Source organism: Pseudorca crassidens, chromosome 9 (assembly GCF_039906515.1).
Source record: "Pseudorca crassidens isolate mPseCra1 chromosome 9, mPseCra1.hap1, whole genome shotgun sequence".
Taxonomy (NCBI): domain Eukaryota; kingdom Metazoa; phylum Chordata; class Mammalia; order Artiodactyla; family Delphinidae; genus Pseudorca; species Pseudorca crassidens.
Genome location: NC_090304.1, coordinates 2,995,427 through 3,020,972, shown reverse-complemented (window position 1 = coordinate 3,020,972; position 25,546 = coordinate 2,995,427). Strand labels below are relative to the sequence as shown.

General features: G+C 51.4%; 1 protein-coding gene across 5 annotated transcripts in view; it reads right to left on the bottom strand.

The window, feature by feature from the left end:
• SHANK2 (SH3 and multiple ankyrin repeat domains 2) overlaps nt 1-24,774 on the bottom strand; it is a 548,806-nt gene extending 524,032 nt beyond the window's left edge. For 3 of the 5 annotated variants that reach the window (XM_067747965.1, XM_067747968.1, XM_067747972.1), the window contains exons 1-2: nt 24,539-24,773; nt 1,066-1,166 (exon numbers count right to left, since the gene is read on the bottom strand). The gene's annotated coding sequence lies outside the window, so the exon portion shown is untranslated. Of the gene's footprint in view, nt 1-1,065; nt 1,167-24,538 lie in introns of all 5 variants that reach the window. The other 2 variants (XM_067747966.1, XM_067747967.1) reach the window with 1 other exon arrangement.
• Between the last annotated feature and the right edge of the window lie 772 nt (nt 24,775-25,546).

Here is a 25,546-nt window from a genome sequence, read left to right as displayed (position 1 = left end):
GCAGTGGAGACCAGGACCAGGGCAGGGGCAGTGGCTCCGACATTCCGCTCCTGCCTGCTGTGTTTGTAAGTCCGGGACATGCACTCTCAATGGAATCTTGGAAGGTGAGACGGATCTTAGTGTTTTTAAGTAGGAGGCACAGATATACAAGCAGAACATGAACAGATATACAACCTTTCCATAGTATTAAAATTTCACTGGGGTGGACAATTTGGAAAAACGGTCCAAAATGTCTCCATGGATAGGCAATGATATTTTTTCATAAAGGCTGAGAGACAGTGTCCAACGGGGAGTGGACCTCACAGACCTGCCTTTCTGGTCCCCAGTTCGCAGAGCCAGGCTGGGCAGCCGGGTGTCGCACCAGAAAGAGCCCAGGCTGTGCACAGCCAGGGCTGGATGGAGCCTCTCAGGACCAAGTAGTCCATGAGCAGCGTGTCTAACTGCTGGGAGCCTGTCCCCTCACCTGAGAATGGCAATCATTTCCCTTTCTTCATGAGGTCAGTCATGGTAAAAAGCCCAGCCTTTAGGCAACGTTCAGCAAATGCCGAGTTTAAGCACATGTTACAGATGAAACGATGCCAGTGGAGCACGTGTAACAAGCTCTGGGCACCAGAGCACAGGGCATAGCTCGGCTCTGCGGAACCACAGACTGTGGGCTTCCCTCCGTGGTCCCTGTGCTGGACACAGACAGGTGTCCCCCGATCCAAGCAAAAATGGAGGTGGGGCACCTGTAACACTTCCCCCATCATCCACTTTAGCCACATCGGCTGAGTCCAGCCTGGACATCTCAGAGCACAGACAAGGAGCCAGACCCGGAGCCTCAGCCACAGTCCCAATAATTCCCCCAAGGTCACATTAGCCAGGCACCAAGGGGCAGGCTTGTTCCCCCAGCGCCAAGGGCAACTCCACCCACCCTCTCCCCACCCTGACACAAGCACCTGGGCCCTGACTGCGAGGAACTGACCATCCTCTGGCCGCAGTGCCAAAGGGAGGAGGCGAACCACACCATGGCAATGGAGATAGGCTCGCAGATGACAAGGACAAGAAGAAGATGTCCCAACTCACCAGAGGTGCTGTCAGACTGGGCCCCGCAGAAAGGTCTCTTGGAACAGGAACCGTCTGCACTCCAGTGGGTCAAGGCATGGAGACAGGAGAGATTTCCAGAGCTGCAAGAGACAACCAGGTCATGGTCAGATAGCGCACGGGTCCCCATCAGCCCGTGGCCTGTTAGGAACCGGGCTGCACAACAGGAAGCGAGCGGCAGGCAAGTAAGTGACGCTTCACCTGTATTTACAGCCACTCCCCATCGCTCACATTACTGCCTGAACCATCACCCCCACCCACCCACCCGTGGAAAAACTGTCTGATACGAAACCAGTCCCTGGTGCCAAAAAGGTTGGGGACCGCTGAGATGGAGGCCCCAAGAGGCAGAGGTTAAAACTTCAAGTGCATCTTGATATCTCTGAGCTGAAAACCAGGGGCTGCGCTTCTGCTTCCGGAAAGATGGAGTAGACGCACTTTTCCCTACTCCTCCCAAGAAGAGCCACGAAAAACCCAGTATGTCGTACAGGAAACAAACGTAAGATTCTGAGAGGTAGAGAGAAGGCAGCATGGGCCGGGACCAGGGACCCAAGGAACAGCACGGTGGTCGGTTCTCCGGGCTGGAGAACCTCATATCCCAGACTGGGAGATAAGAAGTCAGAAACCCAGAAACACCAGTAGAAGCAGAAAAAAAAAAGCCACAACGAATGACTATTCTCTCCAGCCAAAACGCCAGGAAAATGGCAGACGAAAAGGACTACGTTTAGACAATAACTGCTCTACTGGACCCAGATATCACAGGAAAACTGTGGCCTCCACCCTGACTCATAGCAGCGGAGGCCGAGGGGGGAGCCTGGGCTTCCCCTTGTGCGGCTGCCGTGAGGCACCCAAACCTCCACTGGGGGGGATCAAGTAAACCGAGGTGGAAGCTGGGACTTTCTTCCCTACCGAGCTGTGACAAATCCTCCTCTGGTTCTATTCGGGGACCTGGATTTCCACAAGCATTTGGTATCCCTCCCTCACGCCCCCACCTCACTCCGCTGGACTGGGGTCAGAAGAGGGCTAACGGAGAGTCAGGACTTTCCCCACTACCAGCAAGAATGAGGCCACCCCCCACCACGGTATCAGGGGAGACCACGTGGGGAGCAGGTCCCCTCCCCCACCAGCAATAACAGGAGCCCCCCCCCCACCTGGGTATCAATAGAGGTCAACTGAGGAAGCTGGACATCTACCTCCACCTGGCAGGAACACTTCCCTTGTGAGAGTGATGTCAAAACAAGCCGGCTAAAACAAAAGAATTCCATGAAATGTTCAAAGAACAAACATCAATTCTACACAGTATCTTCCACAAAATAGAATCCAATCCATTTTGCGGAACAAATATGACCCTGATACTAAAACCATACAAAGAGAGTACAAAAAAGAAAACCACAGGTGAATATCTCTCATAAATATAGACATAAAAAATCCTTAATAAAATATTATCAAATAGAATTAAGCATTATACGAAAAGAATTATATATCATGACAAGTAGAGTTTATTTCTGGAATGCTAGGCTGGTTCAATATTTTTTTAAAAAATCAATTTATAGGGACTTCCCTGGTGGTCCAGTAGTTAAGAATCTGCCTTCCAATGCAGGGGACGCAGGTTCAATCCCTGGTCGGGGAACTAAGATCCCACGTGCTGTGGGGCAACTAAGCCCACGTGCTGCAACAAAAGACCCCACATGCCACAACAAAGATCCCGTGTGCTGCAAATAAGACACAATGCAGCCACATACGTACATACATAACTATTTTAAAAATAAATAAAAAAATAAAAATAAATGTATGTAATACACTATACCAACAGGCTAAAGAAGGAAAATCACATGGTCATAGCAATCAACGCAGAGAAAGTATTTGACAAAATTCAACATCCATCTGTGAAAACATCTCTCCCAAAAATAGGAAGAGGGGAAATTCTTCATCTTGATCAAGAGCATTTGCAAAACTTCATGTCATCAGCTAACATTATTCCAAACAGGGAAAGACTAAATGCTTTCCTTTTGTGATGAGGAACACGGCAAGGATGTCTGCTCTCATCATTCTCATTCACCATAGGGGTAGACGTTCTAGCTAGCACAAAAGGCAAGAAAAGGAAATAAAAAGCATACAGATTGGGAAGACAGAAATAAAACTGTCCCCATCTGTAGATGACGTGATTGTAGAAAATCCCAAGGAATCGCCAAAACAACACCTCCTAGAAATAATACATGAGTTGTGAACAAGGTCACAAGATACATGATTGACATATAAAAGTCAACTGCATCCCCACATACTAGCAATGAACATGTGGCCACCAAAATTTATAATCCAATACCGTTTACCATTGCTCAAAAAATAAAATACTTAGGTGTGAATCTAACAAAACACGTACAAGACTTGTACACTGAAGTCTACACGAATCGGTGAAAGAAATCAAAGAACATCTAAAGAAGTGGAGAGACATACCCTGATCGTGGAACACAGTCAAGACGTCAACGCTTCCCAAACTGGGAAGAGTTGGGTGGGACACAATCCCAGCAAGACTTTTTTGTGTGTATATAGACAATATTATTCTGAAATTTACATGGAAAAGCAAAGGAACCAGAATAACTAAAACGAATTTGGCAAAGAATAAAGTGAGGGCAATCAGTTTACCCAATGTCAAGACGTACACGGCCAGAGTAATCAAGGCTGTGTGGTTATGGAGGACAGATAGGGACACAGATCAACAGAGAGCCCAGAAACAGACCCACACAAATACACCCAGCTGAGTTTTCTTTATAAGTTTATTTATATTTGTATTTATTTATTTTTGGCAGCCTTGGGTCTTCGCTGCTGCCCGTGTGCTTTCTCTAGTTGCAGCAAGCGGGGGCTACTCTTCTTTGCGGTGCCCGGGCTTCTCTTGTTGCAGAGCGCGGGCTCTAGGTGCACGGGCTTCAGTAGTTGTGGCTCTCAGGCTCAGTAGTTCTGACTCACGGGCTCTAGAGCGCAGGCTCAGTAGTTCTGACTCACGGGCTCTAGAGCGCAGGCTCAGTAGTTGTGGCATACGGGCTTAGTTGCTCCATGGCATGTGGGAGCTTCCCGGACCAGGGATTGAACCCATGTCCCCTGCGTTGACAGGTGGGTTCTTAACCCCTGCACCACCCAGTCCCCCAGTTGATTTTTGACAAAGGCATAAAAGCAACGTCCCCCAGTTGATTTTTGACAAAGGCATAAAAGCAACTCAATGGAGGAAGGATGGCCCCCTTCAACAAAGGGCGTTGGAGCAACTGGACATTGATAGACAAAATAACGGCCATGAACGTGAGCCTTACACAGTGACCCAGCAATCCCTCTCCTCGGCATACATCCAGCAAAACTCTAATTCGAAAAGACACATGCACCCCAATGTTCACTGCAGCACTATTCACAATAGCCAGGACATGTCCATCAACAGACGAATGGATAAAGATACGGTACATATATACAATGGAATATTACTCAGCCATAAAAAAGAATGAAATGATGCCATTTGCAGCAACATGCATGGACCTAGAGATTATCTTACTAAGTGAAGTAAGTCAAAGACAAATATCATATGATATCGCTTACATATGGAATCTAAAATATGACACAAATGAACATATCTACAAAACAGAAACAGACTCACAGACATAGAAAACAAACTATGGTTACCAAAGGGGGAAGGGGTGGGGGAAGAGATAAATTAGGAGTTTAGGATGAACAGATACACTACTATATACAAAATAGATAAACAACGAAGGCATACTGTATAATGCAGAGAACTGTATTCCATGTTTTGTAATAACCTATAATGGAAAAGGATCTGAAAAAGAATAGATAAATATCTATATATGTATAACTAAATCACTTTGCTGTATACCTGAAACTAACAGAACATTATAAATCAACCATAGTTCAATTTTTAAAAAATCAACTCAGATCATGGACTTAAATGTAAAATGTAAAACTATAAAACTCTGGAAAAAAACTTCTCACAGGAGAAAATCTTCAGGATCTAGGGTTAGGAATGCCAAAAGGATGCCAAAATCACAATCCACACACAGAAAAAAAATCAATAAATTGGATCTCATCAAAATTAAAACCTTTTGTTCTGTGAAGAAGAAGATAAAAGTACAAATCACAGACTGGGAGAAAATGTTTGCAAACCACACGTCTAACAGAGGACTAGTGCTCAGAATATAAAAAACTCTCAAAACTTAACAGGATAAAAACCAAACCATCCAATTAAAACAGGGACAAAAGACATGCAGACAGTTTACAAAGGAGGATAGCGAGATGACAAAAGAGCACATGAAAAGACGTTCAAAACATCATTAGCCACAATGCCTTTTAAAGTGCAATGAAACATCAAGAAATTATAAATCTTTTAATTAAATGCTTCTTCAGTGTATCTTAAAAAAACACATCATTAGCCACTAAAGCAATGCAAATTAAAACCTCAGGGACATATCCCCACACCAGAGGGGCTAAAGTAGAAAACAGTAAAATTCTGTGAGAAAATGGGCAAACTCTCACATTACTGGCGGGAATACAAAATGGGACAGCCATGTAGGAAAACCGTGTAGCTGTTTCTTAAAAATCTAAACATGCAACTACCATACGACCCAGAAACTGCACCCGTGGGCATTTATCCCAGAGAAATGAAGGCTCACGTTCACACAAAAACCTGAAAACTAACGTTTATAGCAGCTTTATTCGTAACAACCCCAAACTGCAAACAACCCAGGTGCCCCTCCAAGGGTGACGGGTTAGACAAACTGACGCATACACACCATGGAATCCTACTCTGCATAAGAAAGCAGGGACCACGGATACGCAACAATCTCTACGGAGTTTCGATGACAGAGAGAGAAGCCAACACCAGAAAGTCACTTACTGTGTGATTCCACTTCTGTATAATTACTGAAATAACAAAATTATAGAGATGGAAGACAGATGAGTGGTTGCCAGGGGTTGAAAAGCAAGTGAAGCAGGAGGGAGTCTGTGGGGCTATAAAAGGGCAGCATGAGGGATCCGGGTGCTCACGGAAACACTTGTATCTTGACCGTGTCACTGTCAATGTCCCTGTGCTGAGATGTTGTCCATTTAGTTCTGCAAGATACTAGTCATGGGGCAAACTGGGTAGAGGGTACAGGGGACAGCTCTGTATTATTTCTTAGAATTGCAATTATTTTAAAAATAGTTTCCTTTTATTTTAAGAAGTACCTTGTGGAAAATGAAACTAATGAAAAGAGGTTACAGAGAGTTGCCATGTGACCCAAGACGCATGATTCTACTCCGAGGCGTAGAGCTAAAACAGGTAAAAACACATGTCCACACAAAAACCTGTATCCTCATCTTCATAGCAGCCCTCTTCCTAATAGCCAAACAGTGGAAGTAACCTAAATGTCCACCAACTGATGACTAGATAAATAAAATGCGGTCCATCCGTGCAATGGAATCTTATTCGGCCACAAAAAGACACGATGCACTGACACACGCTACCACGTGGAAGAACCCTGAAAAGCACGATGCTGTAAATGAAAGAAGGTAGACATAAAAGGACCTCACACATCGTACGGTTCCATTTACATAAACTGCTCTGAATAGGCACAACCACAGAGACAGAAAGCGGATGAGGGGCTGCCGGGGTCCGGGAAGGGGAGGGGGGATGGGGGGCACTGCTAATGGGTACGGGGTTTGTTTTGGGGGGAACCAAAATGTCCCAAAATTGATTGTGGTGATGGCCGTACAATCCATGAATACACTAAAAATACACCGCCGTATACACTTTAAGTGTGTGGATCGCATGGTATGTGAAATATACCTCAAATTGTTGAAAAAAGCAAGCAGTGACTGGGTTCTAGGAAACTTTAAAAGCACCCACTTCAGAGCGATCCTCCCTGGCGCGCACGGAGAATCACTAAATTATTGAACCGTTTTAAAATGTTAGCCATCAGCGTTCTGCAGCTATTTTTAGCAGTGCCCAGGCCATCATTCCTAAGGAGATGGAAATCGGAACTGTGAAGCGTTCTGAAACAGCTCTGTAACCCCCAGGCTACGCCCCAGGCACAGAGTAGCCCCGGTGTCCTGGGCTGGGAGTCAGGAGGCGCTAGCCTGTGCCCTGGACAGACCCGGCTGCCCCAGCCCCGCGGGCCCTTCTCTGGAAGACCAGGGCTCCCAGAGTCCATCTGCCTGGTTCCAGCCCCGCTCTGCCACCACCCCCGACCGCGTGCCAGCTAATTCTGTGAAATGGAAATGCGTGAAGACGCCACCTGGAGTCCTGAGGATTAACTGACCACGCACAGGTGGCTCCCCCCCACGGGCACCCCAAAACAGAGGAAATGTCACCACCTCCCTCTCATCCAGAAAGGCAGCGGGAATGGCCCCACACTGCAGGTCCTCCCCTTAGTGAGGAAGCCGATTCTGCCAAACTGGTCCAGGAACGTTCCTAGCAGCATCATACACAGCAGTCAAAAAGTGGAGCCAGGGACGTCCCTGGGGGTCCAGCGGTAAGATTCCATGCTCCCAACGCAGGGGACACGGGTTTGATCCCTGGTCGGGAAACTAAGATCCAACGTAATAAAAAAAAAAAAGTGGAAACAACCCAAGGTCCATCAACAGAAGAAAGGACAGACACAATACGCTCTATCCGTACAAGGGAGTATCATTCACCCATCAAAAGGAATGAAGCATTGACACAGGCTACAACGTGGACGAACCTTAAAAACATTCTGCTCAGTGAACGAAGCCAAGCGCAAAGGACCTCATGTCGCGCGATCCACTTCCATGAAATGTCCAGGGCAGGCAAATCCGTAAAGACAGAAAGCAGACGGGGGGCTGCCAGGGGCTGGAAGGGACTGTCTGTGGGTTTCCTTTCGGGGTGATGAAAACTAGCACTTTTTGTACTAAATGCCACTGAACCGTACGGTTTTCAATGGTTGACTTTACGTTCTGTGTATTTCACCTCAATCATAAAAAAGAGTCTCATTCTCAACCGCCCACGAGGGTTCAGCATCCACTTTACAGAGCGAGGGAGGAAAACCTGAAGCGAGGCAAAATGCCAACACTGTCAGGAATGAGGAGAAAAGGGAAAACTCTCTGATCCTCGACTTTTGTCACAGCAACCTTCCACAGCCCTCGGGGGGCGGCGGGGACGCGTACACCACCTCCCGCCGTGCTGTCCACACCACTGCTGAAGTCATCTGATCTACCCATTCTCCCGAAGAGAAAAGCGAGGCCCAGGTCCCGCAGCAGCTGAGCGGCCCAGCCGGGACCAGAGTCAGGGCCCGGCTGCCCCATCCTGCCGCTTTCTGCCTCCGGGAAATCGCTCCTCACAAAAGCAGGACCCAGTGGGAAGTCCCCGTGGCCCTTGACCTCCACGGAACACTCTTAACTCTCCTCTGCCCCGGCTCCATTACCAGAGAGGGCAAAAGTGCAGGTGGGAGTGAGCTTCGTAACAGCTCTCGTGTAAAATTATTCAGAAACAAAGTTAAAATATTAATTACGCCCGCCAGCTGAACCACAGAGCCCGTGACCCCTAACAGCGTGAAACCCCAGCTGGCCCCTCCACTGGTGCCCGTGATGATGGGTGACGATCATGACCAGCAGCTGGGGGAGCCTAGCTGCAGACGGGGCTGCACCAAACCCAGACGGGGTGCGCGCCTCCCTGGACCTTCTGCCTGGGGACGTCCTCTCCCAATGACCCTAGACTTGGCCATTATGCTCGCTTCAACCAAACGGGCCAGAGCAAAGGGACGCGTTCTCGCCGCTCTTGGGAGCCCTGCAACTACTACCCAGGGACCAAGCCAGGCTGGCCCGTGGCAGGGTGAGACATGGATGATGCAGTTGCCCCCCCGACCCCTGCCAACGACCAGCCCACCCGGGAGACGTGAGTGAGGCCTGCCCACCAGCTGACCACAGGTGAACTCAGGAATCATCGGCGTCCTACTCAAATGGTCCACTTTCCAAATTGCGAGGTAAATGAACCAGGGGTCAGCAAGTGATTGGCCTGTGGGCCAAAGTCAGCCCACGGCTTGTTTCTCTAAATAACGTTTTATCGGGGCACAGCCACGCCCATTCACCTGCCTGCTCTTGCTTTGTTGAGAGACTGTACAGCCTAAAGCATGAAATAGTTACTCTCTGGCCCTGAAATAAACAGTGGTCGTTTTCCCCAAAGTTTTGGAGTGTTTTGTTCTGCAGGTTGTTAGCTGACACAAGCTCTGTCTAATTGTTACTGATTAGGTGGGCGTTACCATCCCACACAGCGGAGGATCAGGCAATGCCCGAGGCCACACAGGTGGGCCACACAGGCAGCCTCCGCAGAGCGGAACTGAACTCTGGTTTGTCCGACACCAAAGGCCCCGTCATCTTGCAGGCTTTTCAGAAAGGGCTCTTAACTGGATGACTAACTGAATAAATATTCCACCCCGACCTCCCAGGTCCTCTCCTCCCTCTTCAATAAAAGATGGCAGGATAAAATTTCAAATGAACAAGAGCACATCCGTGTCAGCAGCATCATCTGAGAGCCAAGAAGGTCCGCTCGAAACAGCACCTTCCGCTGCGCAGCCCAGCCATCTGGGGCTCCTGCGGGGCAGTGGGTGGCGGAGTGCCCCTCGCTGAGAAACCCTCCGTGGGAACTTTCCGGACACACCAGGGAGCGGAGGAGCTCAGGTGGGCCCCCAAGGCTACCGATGACCCCTGCAGGGGCAACAGGTACCCTGGAGGACTGCCGGGTCCCCCCCACACCCCCGTCATCCGGAGCCCCTACATAAACCGGGTGCACTTACAGCTGAGGCCAGAGGCTCTGCAGAGACCAGACGGGGCGGGAATCCACAGCGGGGCCTGAACAGGCTGTCCCAACAGGACAGGGGGAGCGAGCTGGCAGACTCCAACCTGCACATGACGCAGGTCCAATCTGAACAGAGCAAGTACACACAGGTGTTGCCAATAATGACGATGCGCGCAGCTCACGGTACACCAAGGCCCATCAGAGTGAGACAGGCGGGGACCTGGGACCCTTGTCTGCAGTGCTGCCGTGCTTGCACCTGGACAAACGTCTCCTCCAGCTACAAAATACAAAGAAACTCTAAGGGACTAAAAATAACTGCATGCGTGTGCAATTGGGGCATATTCTGGACAAGATACAAACAGACCAAAAAGCCCGACTGCCGCTTCTGAAGAGCCGGGAGTAAAAGCAGGGCACTGCGCATGCCCCCTGCACACAGCACCACCACAAAGAGGTGGGCAAACCCCCCAAGCCACCCCTCCAGCTCGACCCCTGGACACACCCCTACCCGCCCCCCATATAAAGAACCAGCTTGCCTCCCACCCCCGCGGCGAGTGAGCAAGCAGGGGGCCCAGGGAAGCCTTGCCTGAATTTCTTGTCTGGCCTCGGATGAGTTTCTGTTGATTAAGGAGGCCGAGAACCCTGGTCGGTAACAACAGTCTGGATTTTATGCAGATGATCTCATTTAATGCTCAAAGCCACTGGAGAGGTGTTATTACCCCATTTTCAGGATGAGAAAACTGAGGCCCAGAGAGGTCAGCTGGCTCACCCAAAGACACACAGCAGTCACGTGGCAGAGCTCAGGCACCACCTACTTGGAGGACACACAAGCATGGACCAAGGGTCGTGGACCAAAGATCCTGGGGCAAGAGCAGAGACGGAAAACAACTGCAGCCCTGCCCCGTCCTGGCCAGCGCCATACTCCCCATCTGGCCAAAATCCTCCAGGCCAAACACCCCCGACTACGGCCTTGAAGAAGGATGCTCTGGAACGCTGCACACGCTCATCCCCACCAGGACAAAGGCACCGCCCAGGTTCAGAAGCACATGTGAGAAGCTGACCCCGCCTACATCCTCCTCCCCGCTCCCAGAGGTCGGGGGAGGGGGCTATCCAAACTGAGTTACAGGCGCAGATTTCCTAGTAAGTGGCCAGTCAAGGCCACTGGGCACCAGGATGGACAGACACACGGGGAGAGAAGCTGGACAAAATCCTCACATCCCTCCAGCTCTGAGACTGGCCTGGTCAAAGCGCAAAGGCACCTGCTGGGCTCAAAACCCCAGTCAATGCACCTCTCTGGGCCTCAGTTTCCCCTTCTGTAAAATGGACATAAAAATACCTCCCCCCAGGGATGGATTGTGAAGATGCCACGAGACCGCAGGCATGAACGTGCCTGGCACCGGTAGGCAATGAAACGTATTCTGACAAAGTCTGGCGATAAAATGCAAATAATCAAAACAATGAATCAAGCTACCCACAAGGATATAGGTAGCTATTATTTTATTTTTCTTCTTTTATCTTATTTTATTTTATGTGATGGCATTGTTAATAGAAAATATTTAACCGTTTCTTTATTATGATGTCACCAAGTAAGCCTGGTAAAGAAATCATTTCTGCCTCACCACACGGGGCATCGTGGAGCTGACGGGACGGTCCGTTACCTCGGAGGCATTTCCTGTCTTCTGGGAAAGTACCACCCCCACCACAGGCCACTGACCCCACAGCCAAGCACGTGTTACATTCTGCTGGGGAATCTGCCGGGTGTCCCAGGTGACTGCACAACCCGAAAGCCTTAGGACCACGTGGACACCCCAGCGGGGACCAGAAAACTGCCCATATGTCTGGGGCAGCAGTGAATGTTAAATAATAATAATATTGCTCCCAGACGCTTCCAGTAAGAATCCAGCTTTTTTGGAGAACAGACCCAGAAGCTATTTCACTGGGCCCGGTCTGGGTAGAGAATCTACACCAACCCACGGTGGCCTCGGGGTTTGGGGGAAGCTGCCCGGCCCTGGGGACCTGGGGTCCGGCAGGAAACCTACTGGGACCTGGCCAGGTCCCTTCTCCTTCCTGAGGCCCAGTGTTCTCCCAAAAGCTGGACCTGGGCCCCCCAGCACAAACACTCTAGAACCCTGACCAATCCTAAATTAGCTCTGGGGTCCCCTCCCACCCCAGTCTCTCTGAGAGGGGGGCCTGAGCTCCACCCTGGGGTAGAAGGCTGGGGTGATAGAGGTTCTCACCTCTCTCCCTTTTACTCCAGTGAAGATTCTTGGCTGCTAAACCCAGGAAGCACGTCTGCAAGAAGGGAGCTCCGTCTGAGAAGAAGACAGTGGGGCGACAAGGTAGGAGCAGGAGGGACTGGGTGGCGGGGGACAGGGGACAAGAAATAAGGAAGCTGATCCCAGCCCCCAGTAAGGGCTGCTACAAACCCGTGCTGGCAGCAATAGAATTCAAGCCACCAAATGCAATTTTCAATTTCCTAGTAGCCACGTTTCAAACAAGAAAAGAAAAACCCAGTTGAAATGAATACTTATATTTTACGGAACCCAATACATACAGAACAGCGTCCCTTCAACTTGTGGCGCTAGCCACGTTTCAAGGGCTCGACAGCCACGTGTGGCTAGTGCCACCACACTGAATGGACAGAAGTGCTCGGTGGTAGCCTGCGTCCCTTGTCAAGGAAGCGTCTGTCCAGTCGCTGAAGATAAGACACCGGCTCAGCGCTTTGGCGTCACCCTGGTCTGGCTGAGCCCCTCCCTGGGTCCGGCATGTCTGAGCCTGACCCGCCCTGCCATGTGCTGGCGGGGAGCCCTGAGCTGACCCACCCCTCTGAACTGGCTCCTTTTCTCAACCACAGAATGGAATAATTTGCAACGTGGCTGTTTGCGGTCTAAAGGAGATCATACCGCCAAGTCTCAAAGCTCCTTTGAACGGGATTGTAAACACACATGGTGGACTTAGAGCCAGATCGATAGAAAACCAATCCCCACATGAGCTTGGGAGCTGGATCCGTGACAGAGGGGGAGAGGCAAAGCCAGCAGGGGCGGGGGCAGGTCCTCCTGTACTGAAACAGACAAATCACATCCCGGCCTGAACATTCTAGAACCCTGACACAAGGGCCAACACAAGGGCCCTGGCCTGACACATGGGCCAGCTCCTGATGGCATAAAAATAATAAACGAATATAGAGCAAGCCATTAAAGTTACTAGAAGAGAATACAGGAGAACGTCTCATGACAACAGGGTAGGGATGACTCGGAACTGAGAAACCCTGAGGCACCACAAGGCACCAGGTAGTGAATGAGTGACATCTTGCAGAAGGGCATCCCCTCCCTGCTTCTGTCTCTGCCCTGACACCTTCCTTGGTCCTGCCCGAGACCTGGATGAACCCACAAAGGTGAGACCCAGTTCCCAGGCCTTTCCTCCTTGGGAGATGGGAACACGGGATATGGGAGGAATCGTGCTCCACAATTTCTCCAACAGACAGAGTCATTCCCGCTTTGTGGAGAGATTCAAGAAGAAAGATGGGCCTCTTTCTATGGGAAAGCAGCCTGGGTGAGACGAGAGGTTGAGCTCTGCAGTCCCAAGACCAGATGGGCCTCGGGCTGGTCACCGCTTCAAAACGTGCTTTCTGAAAGGAGGGGCTTGAATACCCACGTTCATGGCAGCATCATTCACAACAGCCAAAAGGTGGAGGCAACCGAGTGTCCACGGACGGATGAAAAGATACACAAAACGTGGTCCATCGGCACAACGGAAGATTACTGAGCCTTAAAAAGGGAGGAAATTCACAGACAGGCTACAACATGGATGAAACTTGAGGACGTGATGCTCCGTGAAATAAGCCAGACACGAAAGGATAAATAATGTGTGATTTCATTTATACGAGGACCTACAGTCATCAAATTCATAGAGAGAGACAGTAGGATGGTGGGGCCCGGGGCTGGGGGAGGGGGAGGGGGAGTGAGTGCCGAATGGGATGGGGATAGAGCGTCAGTTTGGGAAGACGGAAAGTTCTAGAGATGGATGGAGGTGAGGGTTGCATAACAATGTGAATGTGTAATGCCACTAAGCTGTACAGTTAAAGTGGTTAAGATGGTAAATTGCGTGTTACATATACCTTAACACAACTTAAACAATGTTAAGTGCAAATAAGTGTTTTCACATCAATTTCCATCAAATTCTTCACTTCTTATTTACTACTTCCCTCCCCTCCTTCAAGTCTTTGCTCAGGTGCCAGCTTCTCAGGGAGGCCCACCCTGACCACCCCTCCCCCCCAGCCCCCTAACCAAGCTCTCCTTCCCTCCCGGACCACAGAGGTGCCTCTCTGTTATCTCTCTTCTCATTATTTGTCTCTTCTGGCTAGAACTAACGCTAAGCCAGCAGAAGGAAGGAAATAATAAAAGTGAGGGTGAAAATTAATGAAAAAGAACATAGAAAAACAGAGAAAAATCAATGAGACCATAAGTTGGTTCTCTGAAAAGGTCAGTAAAATTGACAAACTTTTCACTAGAATGATCAGGAAAAAAAAGCGGGAAATACTCAAATCACCAAACTCAGAAATGAAGGGGAGACACCTAGCAGCCTCACAGGAACAAAAGAGAGGATGAGGAAATGCTATGAACAACTGCGTGACAATAAATTAGACGGTTAGAGGAAACGGATTTCAGTGAGATGCAAACCAGCCACCGTGATTCAAGAAGAAACAGAAGATCTGGACATACCCAGACCAAGCAGAGAGCGAGTTAACAAATTCAAAGCTGCACAGAAAGACAGGCTCAAGCCCAGGGGGCCTCACTGGTGAATTCTACCAAATATTTAAAGAAGAATTAGTATCTCAGAAAGATACACGCTCCCCTATGTTCATAGCAGCACTATTCACAATAGCCAAGATACGGATGAGCAACCTACATGTCCATCGATGGATGAATGGATAACGAAGTTGTGGTACATATATACAATGGAATACTACTCAGCCATGAAAAAGAATGACATAATGCCATTTGCGTTTGGCATGGACCTAGAGATTACCATCCTAAGTGAACTAAGTCAAACAAATACCACATGATATCACCTATATGTGGAATCCTAAATATGACACAAATGAACTTATCTACGAAACAGAAACAGACTCACAGACATAGAGAACAGACTTGTGGTTGCCAAGGGGGAGGCTAGGTGGGAGAGGGATGGATTGGGAGTTTGGGGTTAGCAGATGTAAACTATTATATACAGAATGGATAAACAACAAGGTCCTACTGTATAGAACAAGGAACTATATTCAATATCCTCTGATAAACCATAATGGAAAATAATATTTTAAAAGAATGTATGTATATGGATAACTGAATCACTTTGCTGTATGGCAGAAATTAACACAACATTGTAAATCAACTATACTTCAATTTAAAAAAGAATTAATATCAATTCATCACCCACTTTTCCAAAAAATAGAAGAGAACACTTCCCAACAATTTTTTGAGGCTGCCGTTACCATGATACCATCCCAAGAAAACTACAGACCCGTAGCTCTTACGCACATACACACGAAAAGCTCAGCAAATACTAGAAAACTGAACCCAGCAGCATATAAAAAGGATAATAAATCATGACTAAGTGGGATTCCTCCCAAGAATACCAAATCGGCTTCCCATCAAAAAATCAATTAATGTAAGACACCGTATTCATAGAATAAAGGACCAAAAGCAGCTGATCATCTCAAGAGATGCAGAAAAAGCACCTGACAAAATCCAGCAGCCCTTCAAGATATAAACACTCAACAAAGAAGACACGAGAACTTCTTGAACCTGATGAAGGGCAGCCACAAGAAACCCACCGCTAACGTCACAACTAACGGTGAGCGGCTGGATGCTTCCCCTCCCCCGAGATCAGGAACCAGACACGGACGCGCTCTCTCACCATTTCTATTCAACACTGTACTGACGGTTCTAGCCAGGGCAACTAGGCACGAGACAGAAGCATCCAGATTGGAAAGGAAGAAGCATGGAAGTTCTCTCCTCCCTCCCGCTGGCTGCCCTGGTCCCCCCACCCCACCTCTGTCCACCGGTCCCTCTGCATGTGGACCCTGGTAGCAGAAAACAGCCTTCTTGCTTTACAATGTTGCCACGGCTCCCCACCTGTCACTGCCACACAATTTAGCTCCTGGTGACATCACACACACAAGTTACACCCCTAAGAGCAAAGTACCAGCTGTGGATCAGACCAGCTCCCGCCTGGCTGAGCCCACATCCTACCACCCTAGCCTCTGCCACCAGCGAGCCTGTCCCATGGGGTGGGGACCACCTGATGACCTTCTGGGGTCCCCAACTAAACTTCACAGATGCATCCTGAATGACAAGAAAAGGGACACGTGTTAGAAACATCCACCCGACTACAGGGCAGAGCCAGCTTTCAGACCCACACCCTGTCCGTGTTGCCAGTCCCATGCTTCTTCAGGTGGTTCTCAATGTATGATCCAGGGAACCCTGGGGGGGTTCCGCAAAGCCCTCTGAGGGGGTCTATGAAGTCAGACCATTTTCATAATAACACTAAGACGTTAGTTGTTATTTCACTCTCACCCTCTCCCAAGTGTACTTCAGGGTTTTCCAGAAGCTACACAACATGTGATGTTGCAACAGACTAAATGCAGAAGCAGATACAAAAATCCAGCCATCTTCTGTTAAACCAGACAGTAAAGAGATTTTGCAAAAATGTAAAACACTCTCTTCATTTTTTCTTGTTTTGAAAAATAGCTATTTTTCATAAAAATATTTTATTTACAATAACACATGTAGGTTTAGTACTCTCATTTTTAAATGCATTACTAACCAAATAGGTTTAAATTCTCTTTTTAAATTTCTAGCAGGATAAATATCAGGAGATACAACGCACATAAACAAAAAGCTCTCTGGGGTCCTTAAAAGCTCTTCAAAGATGGGGCTTCCCTGGTGGCGCAGTGTTGAGAGTCCGCCTGCCGATGCAGGGGACGCGGGTTCGTGTCCCGGTCCGGGAAGATCCCACATGCCGCGGAGCGGCTGGGCCCGTGAGCCATGGCCGCTGAGCCTGCGCGTCCAGAGCTTGTGCTCCGCAACGGGAGAGGCCACAGCGGTGAGAGGCCCGCGTACAGCAAAAAAAAACTCTTCAAAGAGGCGAGTGGGGTCCTTAGACCAAAAGTTTGAGAAGTCCTGTGCTACCCTGGCCCACTCGCCCTGAAAGGAGCAGAAAGGTCAGCTTGGGCATCACCCCTGAGATGACACAGAGGATGGGGCAGGATGGGTCCCTAATTCTGCACCTTGGAGTGGACGGCTGCCTGGTGTAGGGTCCTGGCAGTCAGGTCAGCTCCCTCTGCCTTGGTTTCCTCCCCGGAGAACGAGCATGAGGATACAAGTGCCCATTTCTCGGGTCTGTGGTGGGAATGGAGTGCGTCTGCACGTGGAGCCTTGCACAGCTCACACACTCGCTGTTACCCTGATTTTCGCAATGTGAAGTCATCGAGATGGTCCACCGAGGGAGAGAGACGGACGGAAAGACAACTCCGGGTGCCCGTTTAGCCCCACAGTGACAGTGACAGTCCTGGGTCCCCCAATACACCCCTGACCCTGGTCTGAGTGGATGTCCCTCCCCCACGACCCAAAGAACCTCATCAGAAAGAGAAACAGATCAAGAGGCAGAGCAGAATCCTACCGACTCAGCACAGACACCCACGCTGTCACTCACCAGCCTGGGACATCGCCAGAAGGGACCCCAAAGAATCAAAACACACCAACACCAGGCGGCCTCATCCCACATATTTCTGGACCATTTCGCTGCAGGAAAGCCAAGAAGCCTTGAAACTCTTGGGAACCAAGGGTGTGCCGTTCACCGCCCCAGGTTTGGAGAATAATTAACCTCACACGCCAGGCTCGCCACAACCGTCTTCAGGAATTCCACCCCCACCTTCATCTGGACTCCGAGTTTTAACAAAATAAGCATCTAACCGCAGCTGATTTTTTCCCCACCCTCCCGTCCCAGCGCACCAGCTTTGTAAACATCCCAGAGGTAATCTTGGTGGATGTAAATTCACGTGCCACCTGCCACGAACCGACATCCCGGATGTGGGTGGCAGGGAGCGGCCAGGCCTGAGTGCAGCTACTGGGCTGGCCCGGTCTGAACCCTCAGGGTGAGGCCAAGAAGGAACAGGCCAGTGGCCTGACTGGTTTTGTGACTTCCGGAAGCTGAATACACATGTGGGAGGGGAAGTGTGGAACCACTGGTGCTGTCCAGCTCCAAGGACAGGGCTACTCCGAACTGGTACCCCTCCGGAACCCTGGGATACAGAGAAACAGGACCTGGTCCTTGCCCGGGGACCTGCCTGCCTGCTGATGGGGTCTACAGGCAAATCCCTATCGTTTGCCACACCCCGCCCCGGTTGATGGGGGGTCAGGAAAACTCCCAGACAGGAGCTGCTGTGCCATGTGCTTTCTGGGGTGCAATAAGCTGCCTCCTCCGCCCCCAACCCAGCCTTCATCGGCCCCGGGGCAGGGAGCCCAGGCTGAATTTTCAGGAAGGTTCAAAGGCTCATTTCCCTCCTCCAGGCCAGCCTTCAGCTCTGCTCAGGATGTGTGACCCTCTCCTTGTGCCCCAAGCCTCCTGGGACCCAATCTGGCAGGACACAGACCCCACTGCTCCGTCCTGCCTTTCCTCAGGCTCAAGCCACACCATGGGCCCATCAGAGCCCCTGGGAAAGGGTCCTGGCGGTCCAGGCTCCTGGCCAGGAGGATGGGCCCTGTTTCTCATTTCTCCTGTGCAGCCCTGGGAGGAACCCTGAGTGTTGACAGTCTGGGGCAGGACACCCCCATCCACAGGGCCTGGCCCATGTGGAGCACACAGGTGGCATCCTGTGTCACTCTGTCACCTAGGTGTCAACCCTGTCCCCAGGGGGGGAAATCACCTGCCGGAACCCTGAGGGCAGGGCTGAATTCTTGCCCATTTCCCTCTCCTGCCCTGCAGGGGGCTCCAAACTGGGGTGCGTGGACCCTTTCCAAGGGGTCCAGTCTAAAGGGAATCAGTCTTTTCTGAAACAGCCCAGTCACAGAGAGGCCTGGGGTCTCCCTCTTCCCAGCAGCCCCTCCCATCTTTCACCTTTGAAAGGCCGTCCAGCCGCCTCTGAATCTCGTGGGGAGGGGACTCCCGGATACCAAACAAAGGGGGAACTTCACCTAAAGCTTTAATTTAAATACCAAAAACACCCACTGCCTGATCGCTGAGAGAGGCAGTTCCAGGAACATTTTCCTTTTTCCATTTCTAAAAATCTCTAATGTATATATAGTGTTTGATCACAGGGCTTTCTCAATCCAGAAGTGACTTTTTAAAAAATACTTAGTGACTTGAGGTTACAGAAAATTTTAAAAATCAATGTACGTATTATTTTCCTTGCAGAGAAATATGCTTGATCGATTAATAAAAGACCCACAAGCATAAAAGTCTATTATATCAGGATAAAACTCCTCGGGGAAGTGGGGCTATAAATCCAGGAAAGGAGAGGAGCAAACAGCATCCCCTAAAGGCCCTCCAGGTACCTGTCAAGCAAAGGTGGGTGTCAAGCCACACTTTGGGCCGCAGCGGATACGGTTAAAGTCAGGGAACAGTTACTTTTCAAATGTCAATATTTACCTCACAGACCACGTTCTACGTCCTCGGCAAATATTTAAACCTACGAAGCACAACTTTAAAGGCGGACCTGAAAATGCCTGGGGAGTCTAGGGAAATGGTTCATAGAAGGATCTGGGGTGGGTATAAAGCAATTCAGGGTGCAATTCTCTCAGCTTTGCTGGGTATCTGCACTGTCCATACAAAAATGTTGCAGGAAACGTGTGAGAGGACATACAGTTTTTTTAAAACAATGTTAAGGGAGTCGAGAGGCAAAAAGAAATTTGTTTGGAAGAAAGCTGTCCCAGCGAGGTAGAGCCAGTGTGGGTGAGCAGTGATTATCCACCTGACGGAGGCCTCCAGGTGCACCTCCCAAATCAGGCCTTTTTAACTGAAGCAGCAGCTCAGGACTCCGGCCAACCATCTTCCTCAAAGTGCGTTCCTAGAACCCCTGACAGTGGCACCCTCTGGGGAGCTCCCGGCCTGCTTCTTGGGCCTCAGACAGAATTTCTGTGGGGTGGGCCAGAAGCCCCTCACCCGAGAGGCCCATCATATGAACTCTGGCCTTTCAGGAAGGACTATTGTCCTGCGTGTGTGGCGCTAGCGTTTGTTTGGGATTGCAAATAACTAGGTCTGGGGCGAGAAACGGAGCCCCACCTAACTTCTCTGCAGTTAACACTTAGTTAACGCTAAGTTAACTAAGACACAAAGTTAACGCTTTGGGTCTCTCTTTGGCAGGGAGAGCTGGTAAAGGGAGTAATACGCTACTTTTGGAAGATAAGCCTGGACAGTTTGAAAATGCTAAGTTTGGGCACATTATTTAACCCTGGACCTGCACCCTAGAAACCAGCAGAGCAATAAAACGTTGTGTTGTCCAGGTGCCCATTGACATTTAGAAGGAATTCCAGAAGACACTTGAGTGTGGGCAGGTCTGTGAAGACAACACAGTGTTGTGACCTGGGGGTGCCCAGAGACCCTTTCAGGTTTCCTATGAGGTGAGGACTTGTCATAATGACGCTACGATATCGGCTTTTCTTCCCCATTCTCAAGTAAACCTGGATTTTCTAATGAGTGGAAAGCAGATGCCCATGAGAATCTAGATGTCTTAACGGAAAGATCCATGTCAGTTTCTAATGGATTCATGAATTATAATCAAGGTGACTGTATACATAAGAAAAAAACAAGAAAGGGGGCTTCCCTGGTGGCGCAGTGGTTGAGAGTCCGCCTGCCGATGCAGGGGACGCGGGTTCGTGCCCCGGTCCGGGAAGATCCCACATGCCGCGGAGCGGCTGGGCCCGTGAGCCGTGGCCGCTGAGCCTGCGCGTCTGGAGCCTGTGCTCCGCGGCGGGAGAGGCCACAACAGTGAGAGGCCCACGTACCGCAAAAAAAAAAAAAAAAGAAAAACAAGAAAGGAAGGTAGGAAGGGAGGGAGGGAGGGGGAGAGAGAGAGGGAGGAAGGGAGGGAGAAAAAGAAAGAGAGGAAAGAAAGGAAGGAAGGAGAGGGAGGAAGGGAGGAAGGAAGGAAGAAAGGAAGGAAGGAAGGAAGAAAAATCTGCAGCTTTGACATCTGGAGCCTGTGGCTTCATTCCATCCTGAGAGTCAAGGAGAGGACTCTGAAAACCTCACAAGGACAATTTTTAAACCCTGTCCCACCCCTTCCTGCACTGGCTTCCTGCAGCCAATCACCGGGGGCCCTGCAGCTGCCCACTAGCTCCCAGCAGCCCTGAAGGCTTCTGCTGCCTACCCCCTTCCCCCCAACCCCCGGAAGTGACACACGCCTCAGTTGGTCCATCCCCGGGGCATAACCATCAAGACCGACACAGCTCACGACCCTGAGCCCCGGGCAGCCTCTGGGATCTGCCCCAGTATTGGGCGTGGGCTCCCCTTTCCCTTCCGTTAAAACTGCAAACCCCTTGAGTGGTGGGAAGGCCTGTGCTCGATGCATTCTTGTCCCCCAAAGACCCATCTCAGAACAACCACTGGAGCCACTGACATTAACATTTTTAGCCCTTTCCAAGCATTTCTTGAACGAGCTTTCAAAGGAAAAAAAAAAGGCCTATCACCTCAAGAAGTGTGATCAGAAACTCTGGTTTTCACTTTCTGGCTACAGTTTTTCTCACACCACAGTAACAAGAAAAATCATCTTCTAACCACATGAATTCTCCCACCGGGTGACGTGTGCGGTGTGCAGGCTTAAGGGCTGGGCTCTCCCAAGCTACCTGGGTGTGACCCCAGCTCACCGCGCACTAGGTGTGTGGTCTGGGGCGAGTGGCTCCACTGCTTCGAGCTTCAGGCCCCTGATCTGTAAATTGGGAATAATAACCAATCGCACCTCTCTCCTTCCGGAGTTTTGAGAGACTTGGATGAGGTCATCTATGGCGAGAGTGCAGCGCCAGGCCAGGCAGAAGGTGAGAACCTGACAGCTGACAGAGCAAGAACCAGACCATTCCCGCCAGGTCCCAGGGCAATGCAGACACCCCAGGCCTCATCCAGGTGTTTTTAGATCCCCCACCCACTTCCTTTCCCAGACTGGGTTGGGGATGCTCTCTGTGCCCTACAGCACCCAGCGGTCACCTCCATCACAGCTCCTGTCCCACCGTGCACTGATGGTCCAATCCCCCTCTTCTCCCCGCTGGCCTGGAACCTCCCGTGGTGGTCTCCTGTGGCCAGCTTTGGCCGTCAGATGATTATTTGTTGACTCGACTTTACAGTGTGCAGAGAAATTCCGATATAACCTAGATCACCTCGGAATGAATGGCAGGCCCCTCATTCGGGTGGGCGGGTCAGGTGCAGTGGCCAGGTCACAAGGGTCACCCGGCCCTGCTCCGAGCCCTTCACCCAGTCAGTCCCAGGTGAGGGCTGGGGGCTCCCAACATGAAAAAGTCCAGGTCTTTGTTTGGGGTGCTTTCCTCCCCACCCATCCACAAACTACCCCCTCAATCAAAGCAGAGGATTCAATAAATTTGCCCCAGGGGTCACATGGATGACCGAAGACCCTAAATGTTCCCTCCCTAGGGCCCAGGACAAGGCAAGCCTGGACAAGCCAGGACAAGAAATGTACTTTTCTCTTGGTCTTTCCACCCACGCTCCCCTCCGCCCCACCCCACCCAGCCCAGGAGTAACTATGGACTCCAGATCCAACAGCCTGCCACCAAGCCGTGCCTTCAGTTGACAGAGCAGGAGCTGGAATCCTGGGGAAACGTGTTCAGCGGTCAGGGGCTGGGGTCCACACTGAATTCATCCCCACCATTCCCTTAGCAAGCCCCAAACTGAGCCCCACTTTGGAAAAGGCCCCTGTACTCACCCGAGGTGACAAGGACACCAGAACTCTATCATTTAGGACTCCAGGACGTATTTAGAAAGAAAGCGAGTAGGATAAAGAATTATTTTTCTAGAAAAATCAGTTCAACTAGTGTTTCCCTGCACACTCCCGGCACGTTTTTCGTATGTCAAGCTTTTTCTTCCATCCTTTTCCCCAGCACCGATGAAATATAAAATGCAATGCTATCTTGGAACAACACCATCTTCCTCCTGGTGGCATTGCTCACATCGGACCCCCCTGCCGAACCCTCGATGATCCAGGCTTCTCCTAAATAGGGCCCCCACCCCCCGCGAGGCTTGGACCAAATTGGTGACCCTTAGGTGCCAGCGTGGGGGCCTTCCTCACAACCCCAAGCACTTCAAGAAAAAAAAAAAATGAATGAAGGAAAGCCTCTGGGAAATTCACCTGAATGTGAATAGGGCTTTCTAAAGCAAATTGTCCTTGGAGTCAGGAGGCAAAAAGATTGCCTCCGCAAGCCCACCGCCCAAAGGGATCTAATTTGTTCAAGGCAGACAAGTGCACTCAACAGTGCCCACTGGGAACCACCTTTACAGACAAAATCACTTTATGCGTAAAGGACTCCTTTTGATTCTTGAAGAATTCCAGCCGCTTCCACTGGGGCCCAAAGAAGCACCAGCTTTCCACCCAATTCTTTCTTCTTGGAAAAGCAGAAATTCCTCAACATAATAATGGAACCCGCTTCCTTGATAACACTGCACTCCAGGAGTCTTACATCCAGACACTTGTAAAGCAGCGTAATTCCTATTAAGACAAGCGTCTCCCTCTGGCCTCCTTAAGGACACCGTGACTTTCTGGGCAAAAATCTACGCTACCATTTATTAACCCCCCCTTAGGGCAGCCACATCCACCTTTCCCCCCCTTAATCACTGCCGAACCGCCAGTGGGCACAAAGCTCCAGGCAGACAGATGTTCAACCCCTTTATCAAAACGCAGCCTTGTTATCGCGGACAAGTGGTTTGAAAACTCGGGTCTCCAAAAGCAGCCGCTTCCGGGGTCTCTTCTGGTCGTCCCGAAACCCCCAGGCGCGGAACCGGTGGTCACTAATTATTTAACGCGGACAGCGCGGCACTTGGATGGAGGCTGAACCCAGCGCCCACGTGCTCTCCCTGCGGCCGGATCAGCAAAGCCGAGGGACAAGTCCCAGGTAGAGATCAAGGCGCCCTCAACGGAGGACTTCCGAAATTATCTCTCTGATTCTTGGAGCTTAATTTAATTAGCGGATTGACCTCATTAACGTTCGAACTTGAGTTTCAAACAAAAAGAGGTCACGAAACTATCCAATTTACGACCTCGAACTTCCACGCGGAAACCACTTTATTTTCGGAAGGCCTCTAAGGACTCCCGGGACCGTGGCCACAGCTGCCGGCCACGGGGCCCGCAGGTACCGCGGCCTGAGTTCCCACCTGGGAGCCCGAGCGCCTTCTCAGATCCGTCTGCCCGGGGTCGATTTAAAAGCTCCGCCTGAAAGCCCACTGTCACCAGCAGAGGCGTCGCCCCCTTCGGACGCCCCCAGCCCCACGGAAACACTGACCGCGCCCGCGCGCCCGCCCTCCCATCCCGTGCAGTGTCTGCGCGCAAACCCGCGGGAGGCACGCCGCTGGCCCGCACCCTCCGAACACCGGCGGCGAGGTCATCCGGCCCCGGCAGCAAGGTCCACCCCTATCCCCGCACCCTCCGAACCCGGGCAGCGAGGCCCTCCGCGGGGATCGCACCTGCGCGCACAATCCAGCGGTCCCAGCTCCAGCGGCGAGTGCGCGGTTGGTGTCTCCAGGCGCCCCCGGCGCCCGGACACCCAGCGGAGGCGCCGGGGCCGCGGGCTGCGCGGGCGGATCGATGCCCGGGCGAAAGTTGCCAGGGAAACTTGAGCAACTGGAGCCCGCCGGTGCCAGCCTCCTGCATAATTCACGGGAGGCGGCGGCGGCCAGGCGCGGGGGGGCCGCTCATCGGCACCAGCCGGGCCCCCCACCCCGGCTGGGGCGCGCGGCGGGCAGAGGCCGGGCACCTGGCGGGGGCTCTGCTCGGCCCCGGGGACCCGGGGATCCACTCGCGACCCCCGGGCCTGCGCCAGGTGCACCGGCCCCGGCCTCGCCGAGCCCGCTGCTCCAGCCGCGCGCACCTGGGTGGGAGTTCTGGGCGCCGGTGCGGAGCCGGGGGAGCCGACGCAGGGTCTCCGGGGACCTGGCGACGGCGGCGCCTGTCTCCGCCCCCGCGCGCCTCCTGGCGGCCCTGTGCCAGTTTTACCGCCGGGCATGCGGGCCCAGGTACCCGGGCCAGCGGGCGGCGACCTAGGGCAAGGAGATCCCAGGCAGGGGGCGGAGGTAGGTCCACCTGCGTTACCCCAAGGGAAGGCGCTGGAGGTGAGAGGGTTCATGCGCGCGGGGGACAAAGGCGGTGCTCCTGCGCTCTGCCCCCAGGCCGCTTCCAAAGCATTTTAAACCGACCCCTAGTCCAGAAGGAAGACGGGGGAGTTGGGGGGGGGGGTCTCTACAGAGAAGCGACCCCACCAGGACGCGAAGAACGCTTGCCCCAACCTCACATCCTCAGTCTCTATGGGCCCGAGACTGCGCGGACCCGCTGACTCCTGGAATCCAGACGCACCCAAAACGCAGCCGGTGAGGACGATCGGGCGCCCGAGGGCCACCTCCTGTCCTTCCCGGCCGCACGGGGTGCCTCCGCCACCCCGCCCCGCTCGCGAAGCTCACCGAGCCCCCCGCCGCCGC